Consider the following 14,950-nt stretch of genomic DNA (forward strand, 5'->3'; position numbering starts at 1 on the left):
TGGTTGAAGTCTCCCACGAGAACAACTGAAATACCACCAAAATGCTTTGGAGATCCGAAGATTTATTGGGCTCTTACATTAATTTAATTGAAGATTTCGGCTCCACACATAGATATTTCATCTATTATCAGAAGTTTCAGGCCTAAAAGTGAACATCTTTTTCTGTTCAAAGTGTCGTTGTCCAAAGGATTCATCTTGCCAGAAAATTGATTTGTTGGCAAGTTAAAGGCAGAGTGAAGAGTGACACCATCAATATTAAAAGCCGCTTTCCCGGTGAATGCCGTTCTTAGAACTGATAATCGTGATGGATCGGCACCGGGTTTATTCTTTTCATGCCTGGATACGGCTTCAAAAATGGCTTGAATCAAGAGACTTTTCCCAACACCAGCACCGCCTGTTATCAGAATCCTCAGAGGTTCTTGAGATGTTTTGAAATGATTAAGTACGTAGTAGAAAATCTCTCGCTGCTTCGAGTTAAAATTTCGAAGCATGCTGTAATATTCTTCATTGTTGACAAGAGTAATTGTTGGAGTGAAGTCGGCAGCGCTTGACTGTTGAATATCAGAAGTTACGTCACAAACGGCGTCTTGAAGAGAGCTGACAAAAAATTCCGGGTCATCCAATGTGAAACTTCTATCACGCTCGTTTTGATGTTTAATCATAGGTTGAATATTTTGAACGTCATTTGAGTGTTGGTTTTCTCTTACTTCTTGAATCATTTGGTCCAGATCCAAGTCATCAACTTCACTTATAAATTCCCTTCTAGCTTCAGATATTTCCTGCTTATGGGATTCGTAAATTTCTTCTACGTTAGCTTCTAGCAATTCGGTTTCCTCACAACGCCAAGGTAAAAATAACATAATTTCCACTCGACAGTAGTTTTTGAGATCTTTCACCATACTGTACTTTTTGAATCAGATTACTTTGGCCTGTATCCTTTTCCTGACGTATCCTGAAGAATCTTTCAGTTCAAGAGACGTTTCAACTGAAATCATGTCATTTCCTTCATCTTCATCTTCGTTCAAATTTTGGGTTCTTCTATGGCGTTTGGTTCGGGAAAACTCATACCACGAGGCGAAAGCGGCTAGACTGAGATTTTCCAAGTCATCAGGTCTCGCAATGTAGTGCTCGATGATGCCATCAGAAAAAACGTCAGTACTATCATCAGGCAATAATTCCAATTCCGATGGCCTTTTCAGAATGTGCACCCTTTCTTCCGGGGGTGAAGTATTGATGTAAATATGAGCACGACTGCTTCGACAAATTGATATGAAAAGTAAGATGTAGCAGCATTCTTGAGCGCTAATTTCTTCACAGTGGATAAATTTATTAGCAATAACCTTTAATCTCTCTTTTATACCACTGCCTTTATTTTTTGCGTCTTTGATAGCTTCTCTTAGGAGCATTGACATACCCTTTTGGGTTTTACCAATATACGAAACGATATACATGAGACAGGCGTACGGTCTAAGACGTATTGGAGATCCATACACTGTTAAAAAAATGGAACTGTTTGAAACCTTTAGAGGTGTTTCCTAATGCATCCCCAGGAGCACCTCTATTGGTGTTTAAAAGCACCATTCGAGAGGATGTCAATACGCATCTTTCAAAACGGTGCGAAATAATACCTTCTCAGAAGGTGCTTTTTAAATCCTGTTAGGTGTTTTAATCGCTTTGAATAGAGGTGTATATTAATACCAGAAAAATTGTTTATAAACCCTTAAAAAAGGTCGTTTTGAGACTAATTTGGTGTTTTTAAATTCCAATGACGTTGGTGCTTTTTAATTCCTGTTAGGTTTAAAACAAACCCTTAAAAGAGGTTTATAATTATACCAGAAAGGTGTCTATAGACTCTGTAAAAGGTGTTTTTGAAATTTATTTTTTCAAAACACATGAGTTAAGATAGATTTGTCGCTCAAAATCTGCTGGATCAGTGGATTAAGGGTAAACGTTTTTTCTGCTGTAAGCCTTATTCAACTGTGTAAGAATTGGTATGCGTGTGAAATGGTTACGTTTAACCTTTACTGTATATCCTCAATAGTTCTATTTAAGGACCTGATTCAAATGTGTATTTAATTTTCGGCTCACTGTGAACCGTCAAGACCTCCTCAAAGACACACGAATTCAAGGAACCAATCCGAACAACGCTTACCAAAATATTTAAAAGTAACATTCAGTGTACTAGGAAAGTTTAATTTCATGTTTACACTGTATATTAATGTAGTAAAGCTGAGTTAAAAAGTAAACACCAAATTTGATATATTAATATAAAATATCTTCTTGGAATATTGAAATGAAACAGAGCTTTATAGCTACAAAACAACATAAAGAATCGTAATGCCGAAACATACTTAACAAATTTTCATTAAATATTCTACAATAAGAAAATGTTATAGTTTTGTAAGAAATCTTTTCACCCTACTCGCTTTGTAAGAAATCTTCTCACCCTACTCGCTTTATATTAACTATGAGATGCGTGTAGTGTTTCGACTCAGATGCAATCTTCATTACTCGTTCTATATAAACTTTGACTTGTGTTGTTCTGAAGAAAGAAAATTATCTTAAATATTTAAATAAATATAAATGATATTATTTTTTTTAATCGTCAGTATTTCAGCTTAATTCTAGTTAAGTGGTTTTAAGAACGTTATTCATAAAATGATTTTAAACATAGCTATTGTTGACGTTTGACTTCTAGCGTAAACCGTTTCCACAATTTTTGGAAATTTAGGGTATATAAGGCGATTGATTCACAAATGATAGGAATAAGCGCTATTGCGTGAACCTTAATTTGGTCGAAGCCCTGCCATTGGGAGGCTGGTCGTTTCTCGTAACTTAAGCCGTTCGCGCGTACGTCTTAATCCCAACGATGATAATGGAGTAGAAGCTAATGTTTCAGATTTGCGTGTATGTGGTATACACAGATGGTGTTGTCAGAAGCCAATAAGTACAGATAAATGTGTATTTCGTATATACCATTAGAAAAACAAGTGTGGAGATTGCGTAATGAAGTAGAATTTTTACCTCTCCGAGTGAAGATGACGTCACGGAGAGGTATTGCACTGGACGTGTTTGTGTGTCTGTCTGGCACCGTGTTCGCAGTTGGCAAATCGAAGCAAACGTGTTCCCAATTTCCGGACCGCGTTCGCAGTATACAGAAATTCGAAAAATGTTACTTCGTTGCTATATCCAAATTATTTAACGTCAATAATTAACTATCCGTTACACCTTCATCTACTGTCTAACCACCAATTGTTTCACCCAATCTCAAACGGTATTTAATGGCTTCTAACATCAATACCATGCAATAGTCTTTCGTGTACACCACATACGCCACACGCGACTAGGGTTACGAGAAACGTCTAGCCTCCCAATGGCAGAGCTTCCACCAAAGGTTCACGCAATTGCGCACTTTCTTACCTCTTAGTGTGAATCAATCACCTTTTATACCCTTAATTTATAAAAGTTCTGATATAGGTGTTCCCTAGAAGTATAACGTTAAAGATAGCTATGTTTAAAATTATTTTAGGAATTAAGTTTCTTAAACCGACTTAACTATAATTAACGTAAAATACTGACTATTAAAATAATTAATATCACTTTAATTAACTTAAAATACTGACTATTAAAATAATTAATATCACTTATATTTATTTAATTATTTAAGATCAACTTCTTTCTTTGGAATGAAAAAAGTGAGAGTTTATATAGAACGAGTAATGAAGATTGCATCTGAATCGAAACGCTACACGCATATCAAAGTTAATATAGAGCGAGTAGGATGAAAAGATCTCTTACAAAACGATAATATTTTCTTTTTGCAGAATATTAAATGGAAATATTTTAAATATTTTTCGGCATTACGATTCTTTTAGTAGTTGTGTAGCTATAAAGTTCTGTTTCATCTCAGACACACAGATACGTCCAGTGTAATACCTCTCCGTGACGTCATCGTCACTCGGAGAGATAAAAACCTGTGCCAAGGGGAAATTAAAGTATTTTTTATGAATTACTCTAATTCCAAGAAATTCCAGCATATTGAACTCTTCGAGAACTATTTTCCAATGATTGAAAAATCATAATAAGTATGAATTCCTTCAAATATTTGGTATAAGGTATTGCAAAGCAATTTTTAAAATCTTTGGGATATTTTTAGAATGCTTAACTATGCAGGTAGAATTTATAGGTGATTTCCCTCTAAGGTCATATCAAAAACCTTTCACTTAAAAAAAAACACCATATCAGCTAAAGAGTGTTAAGTCAAGCCCAAAGGTGTTTATTCGCACCATTCAAACAGATTTATATTAAAAACACTATTTCCGTTTTTAAAAAAATTGATAAGGGTCAATTAACATCTAAAAGTGTTTATACGTACCAGTGAAACACCATTTCCTTAAAAAATACCTTAAAAGAGTCAACTAGCTCCTTTTTAAGGCGAAAACACCATCTCAGTTAAAAAACACTCTAAAAAGAGTATATAAACACCTCGAGGTATTTCCGAACACCCATGAAACACCTTTTTTTCTAACAGTGTAATGACGAAATGGTTACCCACGGATTCCGCGCGTTTACATAAAATGTGCAGTATAACTGAGAGATTCGTTTCCGAACCACTTTTAAACATATATATTGAACAAATAAACTAGGTGCTTACCCCGGAAGAGAGAAATATTGATCTTTTTGAGAATAATTTTCACTATGTTGTTTAGAAATGAAACTTTTCATCTTCCTTCATATTTTAGTAATACTACTCAAACCATTACTATGCATATATATCCCACAAATGAGCTTGGTTTTTACCGAGAGAGAGAAATAATGATCTTTTTGAGTATATTTTTGACGATCTTGATTAGAAATGCATATTTTAATATTCCTCCATATTTTATTAATATTATTAAACCATTACTACGCATATATATATTCAACAAATGAGCTTGCCTTTTACCAAGAGAGAGAAATAATGATCTTTTTGAGTATATTTTTGACGATCTTGATTAGAAATGCATATTTTAATATTCCTTCATATTTTTCTAATGATATTCAAACCATTACTACGCATATATATTCAACAAATGAGCTTGCCTTTTACCAATAGAGAGAAATAAAGATCTTTTTAGGTATATTTTTGACTATCTTGATTAGAAATGCATATTTTAATAATCCTTGATGTTTATGAAATATTTTTCAAACCATTTCTATGCTTATATATTCAACAAATGTGCTTGCTTTTAACCAAGATATTGAGAAATAATAACTTTTTAAGGTATCTTGATTAGAAATGTGCTTCATTACAGAAAATGTATATTCTCATTTCCTTACGATTTTAGTAATATAAGGGACTTAACTAAGATTTTGTAAACAAAAGAAAAGTGATTTTGATACTTAAGGAGAAAATGCAACTGTAGCCTAGCTTTCCGATTCATTTTGCCGCTCAAAAACTTCAAGAAGCCAAAAAAAAAATACATGATGGATATTGTGTTTTTGAAAAGTAGCGCTGCTTAAGGGATTCTGGGGGGGGGGGGCGCCATTAAGCCCGTAGTAGGCTTCTGACTTTTTCTCGTTACAATGATAATGTTTTGAATTTAAGAGCTAAATTTAACTATTCAGTCGATAAAAAATAAAAAAATTGTCTCGAAGATAATATCCAAATATCAAATAAAAAATTAAAAGATTTTTTGTCTAAGCCAATGCCCAAAAAATACGTAAAAAAAAAACATCGTGTCCAAGCCAATGTCCAAAAATCATGTGAACAATGTAAAACATTTCTTTTTAAGAAACTCAATCTTAAAATATTGAAATGATCAAATCGAAGGCTCAAAGGAGAATTTCGCTGAAACTTCAAAAGTTGGGCTGTTAGTATCACAATCGGTGCGAAATAATTAAAATGCATTTGAGGGCCACAATTGTAAGAAAGGTAAGCGAGATATAGGAACTTCAACCGATGAAGTCCAAGGACTTTCAAAAGGACTTGAAGCGTGTTTTAAACTCAATTTTGCAGAAACTATTTTTCTTTTTCTAAAAGCGTTGAGGTGGCCATCCTGGGATGGGGAATTGCGATGCTAGAGAGGATGATATCTAACCTATCAAACGAGGCGAGCTAAATGACCACTCGCGATAATTCTGGATTTATTATGCGAAAAAAACTTTTTCATTGTATTTCATCAATGTTAAATTTCTTCAAATACTGGTCTTTTAAATTCTGGACTACTACAGCATTCCCGTATTCATCGGGATTTTCCAGTTTCCCCACACCTGGTCCATCTCACTAAAAACTCTTAGACAAAGACGTAGCCGATCACCAGGTGGATGAATTTTCTACAAAATATCTAAGAAGAGGTGGTTCTCGAAGACGCCATCGTGAGTTCACGATATACCCCGCAAACGGTCGAAACGGACCCAGAATTAACAATTAGTCAGACTTAAAAAATATAGCGATTTTGGTTTTTCACTTATGCTCGTTAATGAGCCTTAGATTCGTGCATAAAATGGTACGTTTGTGTTCTTGAATGAACAAAATTCGCGCATAAAATGGTACGTTTGTGTTCTTGAATGAACAAAATCCTTGTGTTCAGTTTTGTACGCTAAAAAAATCAAAGTTGAACAAAAATTGCTTAGTCGAACGAAAAGTGATATCAAAACAAAAGGTGTTTGAAAAAAAGCATACAAGGTGTTTTTGAAAAATCTGGCACAAATTAAGGGGGATGTACTAGAAATGTATGATTTTGAGTCTAAAATGTTCTGTGAAATTTATCTGTCTGGTTCACCGTTTTAAAGTAATGACTGGAGTGCTTTACAACACTTTAGTGAAATTAGCATAATAGTCTTACAGTGTTTATTTTAAGGGGTGATCCTTTAAACAATCAAAACACGATTATTCACTCGTGATCTGAAAAATTGTCATCTGATGCCGATATCGCATCGTCAATACATACATGCAATAGTATACCGAAAGTCCTTATTCTTGTAGACATTGGGCATATTGATCCAAATAGTGAAAGCAACGAGCAGAGTTTTTGATCTCTTCCCGGTAGAGTCCAAGACAGCTTTACAAACCTATTGACTGTTAGTTGTAATTAATAGACTTGGCTTTAATATGAGTCCAAACCATCATCTCTTTCTTTTGGTAACGAGATCTCTTTTCGGCGAGGAGAGTTTATAAAGGAAGGTAAATTTCATTGGCTTTAGTGGGAAATGAAAGAGAATTTACTTTTAACACATTTCCCTAACCTTGTATCTCTCTGGACACTACACTGGGTAATTCTGGACACTAACCTTCTGTCTCTCCGGACACTACTTTTTCTACTCTCTGGACACTACTTTTGTGTCTATCAGAACGCTTATTTTCAGTCTCTGGAAACTAAACTTTTGTCTCTCCAGACACTAACCTTGTGTCTCTCTGGACACTCTTGTGTTTCTCTAGACACTAAACTTGCGTCTCTCTAGACACGTAACTTGTGTCTCTCTAGACAATAAACTTGTGTCTCTCTAGACTCAAACCTTGTTTCTCTCAAATCACTAGCCTTGTGTAACTTTGGACACTAACCTTGCGTATTTCTGGACTCTAACGTTGCGTATTTCTGGACTCTAACGTTGCGTATTTCTGGACTCTAACGTTGCGTATTTCTGGACACTAACCTTCTGTCTCTTTGTACACTAATTTTGTGTCGCTCTAGACACTAAATTTGTGTCTCTCTAGACAACCTAACTTCTGTCTCTTTAGACACTGAACTTGTGTTTAGTGTCTCTTTAGAGTTTATAAACTAAACTTGTGTCTCTCTATACACTAAACTTGTGTCTCTCTAGACACTAATTTTGTGTATCTTTAGACAATAACCTTGTTTTATTCTAGACACTAATTTTGTGTCACTTTAGACACTAATTTTGTGTCTCTTTAGACACTTACCTTGTTTTTCTCTAGACTCTAACGTTGTGGAGTCTGGACACTAACCTTGTTTTTCTCTAGACTCTAAAGTTGTGGAGTCTGGACACTAACCTTGATTCTCTGAAATCATAAGCCTTGTTTAACTTTGGACACTAATCTTGCGTATTTCAGGACAGTAACCTTCTGTCTCTCAGGACACCACTTTTATGTCTATCAGAACGCTAAAAATGTGACTCTTTGGACACTAACCTTGTGTTTCTCTAGACACAAACCTTGTGTTTCTCTAGACACTAAACTTGTGTCTCTCTAGAAACCTCACTTTTGTCTCTCTAGACACAAATCTTGAGTCTCTCCACTCACTAGCATTGTGTGTTTCTGGACACTAATTCTGTGTCTCTCTGGACACAAACCTTGTGTCTCTCTAGACACTTCACTTGTGACTGTCTAGACACTAACCTTGAGTCTCTTAAATCTCTAACTCTGTGTAACTACTTTCGTGTCTCTCTAAACTTGCGTCTCTCTAGACACTAAACTTGCGTCTCTCAAGACACTAAACTTGCGTTTCTCAAGACACTAAACTTGCGTCTCTCAAGACACTGAACTTGCGTGTCTCTTTAGACACTAAACTTGCGTGTCTCTGTAGACACTAAACTTGTGTATTTCAGGGAACTAACCTTGTGTATTTATGGGATCTAACCTTGCGTACTTATGGGAACTAACCTTGTGTCTTTTAAGACACTATTCTTTAATTATTTTTCTGTCGTCATTTTTTATTTTGGTTTCACTAATTTGTTAAATATTTTAGCATTGGTATAATTTGATCGATCTATCTCTGTTTGAAACGTCCTTCGAAGCCAAAGAGCAGGAATGAAAACATGAAAAGCTGTCATATAGAAACCCGCGCCGGTCTCTCCTGAAATTCGATTTTAATCTCTCTCTCTCTCTCCCTCTCTCTCTCCCCCCCCCCGGCGCGCGCGTTTTCCGTGTTATTAGCATTTAGGAAGTAGGCCATATGTTCTCACTAGTGTTGGCAGAAGTGAGGTTTCCTATGTTAAGGCGAAGTATATTTTCTAAATAAGGTTTTTTATTACGTGATACTAATTTTTACATTTATCTACTTATTTTAGACATTAGTATTGACTCTAGTAGAGTATTAATATTGCGAATATATTATTAATTTTATATATTATAGTTAATGCACGATAGTTGATATCTATTGTATCTTTAGACTGTGTAAATCGAACTCAACCCCACTGTCTTAATTTAGTTCAGTGTTTCATTGTAGTTTTTCCCAATTTGGGTCATCTCTTCAAGGCGATACCTTGGAGCTTAAGTTCTTGAACTAAACTGTATTTTGGAAACACTAAAAAATATTTTTCACAATATTAGCTTGATATGAGTCCAATATTGGTTGATATTTGTATAATATCTTTTAGATATAAGTCAAGTATGGGTTGGCTATTTGTTTAAGATCAGTTAGATATTACACCAATGTGGGCTCGATATTTGTCCAATATGGGCTCTTTGGGACTTTTCACGAGCCGGCTCGAGTGGAAAAATAGGCGGTCCGGCTCGACTCGAGCCAAGCTGGCTCGGTTATTATATATTTAACAAATATTGCTACAACCAACGTAATACTTGAGAACGACTAGAAATGCTGTCCCATCTTTAGTAATGTAGGGGTTGAGTAAAACCCTCTCGGTAAAATGTGAAGAAATAGTTATATGCTCACGATTAGAGGTGAGAGAAAGCAAATTTCCCCACTGTTTATTTCATGTAAAAATACAACGGAACGCTATTGGTGGAGATAAGAAACACCAAATGGGTAGCACAATTTTTGTAACTAAGCTCGCGAGCCGGCCGGTTTATCCTGTTCCGTACCAGTTTAAAACGGTAGCACGTTCAAAGCTATTTTCTCCAATATTCGTGCTGGTTGACAACCAAGGGGATCTAGATTTGTGCGTGCTATACCTCTGCATTTGTGGGTTCCGTTCGTGGATATTTCAGGGCTCGGATACTATATTTATATTTTTGGGGTCGAATACTTCTGTATCCTTGGGGTCGGATACTTCTCAATTCGACTACTTCTAAATTTCTGGGTTTGACCACTTCTTTATTTGTATCATTGGGGTCGGATACTTCTTTGTTTGTGGATTCGACTACTTCTTTATTTGTATCAATAGGGTTGGATACTTCCGAATTTTTAACTGTGGGGTAGGATACTTGATAAAACAATTTTGGGTTAAAAGGAGAAGAAAACTTTTTTTTAAAATAATGGCTTTAAAGCTGACATTTTAATATATGTACCTAGCATTTTGGACCATTTGTCTTTAAATTTTCAAGGCTTTGTTATCAAAGGACCATTTCTATTAATATATTATTAACTGCTTTCAAATAGTAGATTTATTTACCAACCGCCATCCAATATTATATTAGGTTGCCAACCTCCTACGCCTACCAACAGAGAATTAAGTTACCAAGCGCGAGAATTAGTTTAAGTTTACAAGCGCCCGCCAGTAGTGAATTCAGTTACCAAGCGCCCACCAATTGTGAATAAGGTTATCAAGCTTCTACCGAAAGTTAACTAAGTTACCTACTGCCTACCAATAGTGAATTTACCTATAGTAAATAAGGCTACCAAGCTTCTACCAACAGAGACGTAAGTTACCAAGCGCCTACCAATAGTGAATTGAGTTACCGAGCGCCCAACAATAGTAAATTGAGTTACCGATCGCCCAACAATAGTGAATATCCTTACCAAGTGCCTACCAATAGTGAACTAAGTTACTAACCGCATACCAATCGGTCCGCGACAATTAGGTCTCGTTGATTTAGTCTAGGGACAAATTGGTCTCGCCGATTTAGTCTAGGGACAAATTGGTCTCGATACAATTGGGACTCGGGAGTCGGGACACTTTGGTCTCGAGAAAAATTGGTCCCGGTAAAATTGGGTCTTGGGACAAATTGGTCCCGGAACAATTGGGTGTTGGGACAAATTGTTCCTGGAACAATTGGGTGTTGAGACAAATTAGTCTCTGGACACGAAAATCTCGTTTTAAAAAATTATCATACGTTCAGCACTTATTTAACCCAGCCAAATTTAACCCACCCATCCAAACCAAACCTTACCCAAGCCAACCAAACCAAACCTAAACCAACCACACCAAACCAAACCAAACCGAATCAAACTAAACCCAACCTAACCTGACACAACACAACGAAAACTAACCTAACCTAACACTACCAAACCAAACCAAACTTAACTATAGGTAAGAAAATAATTTATATAATGAGTTTCAAAAGCCCATCTCTTAGCACGAACAATTTATTAACAATAATAGAAATATTTTGAAAAAGGAGGCAGCTAATTAATAGGACCATATTTTGAAAATTGTAGCAACGAATTATTTGGAACAATGTTTTGGAAAAGGTGGCATCGAATTTTTGGGACCATTGTTTTGGAAAAAGTGGCATCTAATTTTTGGGATTATTGTTTTGGAAAAGGTGGAAACGTATTATTGGGACCAATGTTTTGGAAAAGGTGGCAACGAATTGTTGGGACCAATGTTTTGGAAAAGGTGGCAACGAATTGTTGGGACCATTGTTTTGGAAAAGGTGGCTACTAATTAGGTACCCAAAATAATCAGGAGACCTAATATTTCCGAGACCGTAAAATCACGACCCCAAATAGTACCGAGACCAAAAAATCACGAAACCAAATGGTGACAAGAACAAGTCGGTGAGACCAATTAGTCCCGGGACCAAATCAGCGAGACTATATTTCCCAGTTCCGCCTACCGGTCGTGAACTAAGTTACCAACTGCCTACCAACAGTGAATTAAGTTACCAACTGCCTACCAACAGTGAATTAAGTTACCAAGCACCTTCAAACAGTGAATTAAGTTACCAAGCGCCCACCAATAGTGAATTAAGTAACCAAGCGCCCGCCAATAGTGAATTAAGTTACCAAGCGCCCACCAATAGTGAATTAAGTTACCAAGCGCCTACCAATACTGAATTGAGTTTCCAAGCGCCTACCAATAGCAAATTAAGTTACCAAACTTCTACCAGTATTGAACTGTTACCAAGCGCCTACCGATAGTCAATAAGGTTACTAAGCGTCTACCAATAGTGAATGTTACCATGCTTCTACCAATAGTGAATTAAGTTACCAAGCGCTTAGCAATAGTGAATTAAGTTACCAAGCGCTTAGCAATAGTGAATTAAGTTACCAAGCGCTTAGCAATAGTGAATTAAGTTACCAAGCGCTTAGCAATAGTGAATTAAGTTACCAAGCACTTAGCAATAGTGAATTTAGTTACCAAGCCGCTACGAATAGTAACTTTAGGTACTAAGCTCCTACCAATAGTAAATAATGTTACCAACCGCCTACCAATAGTAAATAAAGTTACCAACCGACTACCAATAATGAATTATGTTACCAAGCGCATGCTAATAGAAAATTAAGTTACCAAGCTTCTACCACTAATGAATAAAGTTACCAAGTGCCTATCGATAGCGAATTAAAGTACCAAGCGCCTACCAATAGAGATTTGAGATACAAAGCTCCTACTAATAGTGAATAAGCTTCTAGCAATAGTGAATTTTATAATGATTACTTACATTTTACTGGTCGAACCTGAATTTGTTCATCTTCAAAACTAAAAATTTCGAACTTATACTTTTACGTTTAAATTTACGTTTAGTAGATAAGCGGGTATAACTCCGATACACAACTCCCAGACACTTCAACGGACTAAAAACCGAAGGTGAGTTGAGAGGAGAGTGGGGAGAAAAGCAATCGTTAAGCGGTATGCTATTCTCCTACAAAACACTATTGTGCTATTCCGGCTTTTATGAGAGCTCAATATTATAAATATTTTGTGGCTCTTGGTTAGAGAAAAGAGTTATATGGAGAGAAGATATAATTCCCAAAATGTTGCCTTTACAGTACCATATACGGCATTATCTCCTATTCCATAAGTACCCAAAAGTGCACTAAAAAGGAGACGTGAAAAACGATAGTCATTTATAATAGAGTAGGTTTGTTTATTTGAACTTCAGTCTGGTTAAACTTTATTACTTGTATCGAAATTGCTTATAATAGCTTAAGTTGGGTTTGGTTATCTAAACCACAGTAGTAAGAGGGTCAGTTAAGGTATTGTAACTCAAACCCTACTAATATTAGGTACGTAATAGGTAAAGTAAGATGACGGGTTAGGTATTGTTCAAAACTTAAGTTAAAAAGATTGGCTGGGTCTTGATACTAATTTTACACGGCTCACGTGGCCCCCATATAATTGATCTCCCTAAGGTATTATTAAAATAAATCGTACAACTAAAAATCATTCGTTTCTCTCTCTCGAAATCATCTACGCTTTCTCCGTATCGTGGACGCGGCCGGCACAGGGACAGGCGCTTGGGCCCTTTCTTAAATTTTACTGCAATTAAAATTCCGTGTAAAATTAAAAACTGGTAATTCCCAAAACAGCAGCCCCTTTTTCTAAAACAGCAGTTTTAAACAGCGCAGCTGTATTTGGGAAATCGCGGTTGCTATTCTGGGAACTGCTTACAGACGGTACATTCTTGAAAATAGTAGAAAATGTTCACACAAATGAAGTGGGAATAAGTTACTGCTCCATTAAACTGTCCTCCATGATTCTAGGATATTTTTCTCACTTCTGTGGTAGATACACCGGCCAGATAGTTGATGTTAATTACTTATATCATGCCACACTTAATAATTCAAGGCAATATGCAGGGTGTTTCTGGAAAGTCTGGCACAAATTAGCAGGCATGTTCCTTGGGTCAAAAGTAGTCCGAAAGGTCCTATGATGTTTTGGGGTAAAGCGCTCCGTTGCGACGTTATGGCCTCTCAAAAGTAGGTCGAAAAACAAGGTGATTTAGCCGAATTATAGCACTAGTATTGTGGTTTTGACCCAATTGTTTTCGATTATTGAGCATAAGGCAATGATCGAAATAAGTTCAAACCTAGTGGAAGACCGTGAACGTGTTAAACGGGCAAAAGCGTTAATCCCTTTGTTTTTATTAATGATTGTAATTAAAGGTACCGAAAGTAGCTCAGATATCGGTTACTTGTCTGTTCAGTTGTACTGGTAACTGACCAATCTTTTATTCATTATTTCAATTAGACACATTACTTTTACAATAATTCGAATGAACCCCATAAGCTTTACAATAATTCGAATGAACCCCTTAAGTTTTACAATAATTCGAATGAACCCCTTAAGTTTTACAATAATTCGAATGAACCCCTTAAATTTTACAATAAATCGAATCGAACCCATTACATTTACAATAATTCGAATTGAACCCATTTCATTTACAATAATTCGAATGAACCCCATTACATTTACAATAATTCGAATGAACCCCATTACATTTACAATAATTCGAATGAGTTCCATCACATTTACAATAATTTTAATGAGCCCCATTACTTTTACAATAATTCGAATCGAACCCCATTACTTTTACAATAATTCGAATGAAACCCAATTACATTGTTCTACAAAAATTGATCAAAATGGGCACCAGCAACGTTTAAGCAAACTTGCGCGCGTCGTTTGAAAGATTCACGAACACGTTCGAAGATTTCTGTAGTGTTACGGATGCTAACACATCCATCAATTATTCGTTGTATCCTCTCTTATCAGAGTTCAGAATGCAAGCAATGCCTCATTCGTCTCCCAACGATGAGTTCAACCGTTGCCTACGTTAATCAAGGCCTGTGCGCGGCGCCGATTTTTATTTTTCGTTTGGCAATTTAAGTTGCCAAATTCTCTCACCCGCTTTTACGTCGATTTTTAATCGCTTTTACGTCGATTTTTAATCACTTTTACGTCGATTTTTAATCGCTTTTACGTCGATTTTTAATCGCTTTTACGTCGATTTTTAATCGCTTTTTCGCTCATTTAGCCTCCAGTTGATGATTCTTCATCATCCAGTACGTCATGGCCAAAAAACACGTCATCAACAGGCGCGATACAAAAGAAATACAGCCGCCATTTTGTTTGCTCGGCTAATAGTAACGCTATTAATACTGAC

This window comes from Phalangium opilio, unplaced genomic scaffold (assembly GCF_054372755.1).
Source record: "Phalangium opilio isolate 3A_F unplaced genomic scaffold, DU_Popi_V2 ptg000039l_2, whole genome shotgun sequence".
Taxonomy (NCBI): Eukaryota; Metazoa; Arthropoda; class Arachnida; order Opiliones; family Phalangiidae; genus Phalangium; species Phalangium opilio.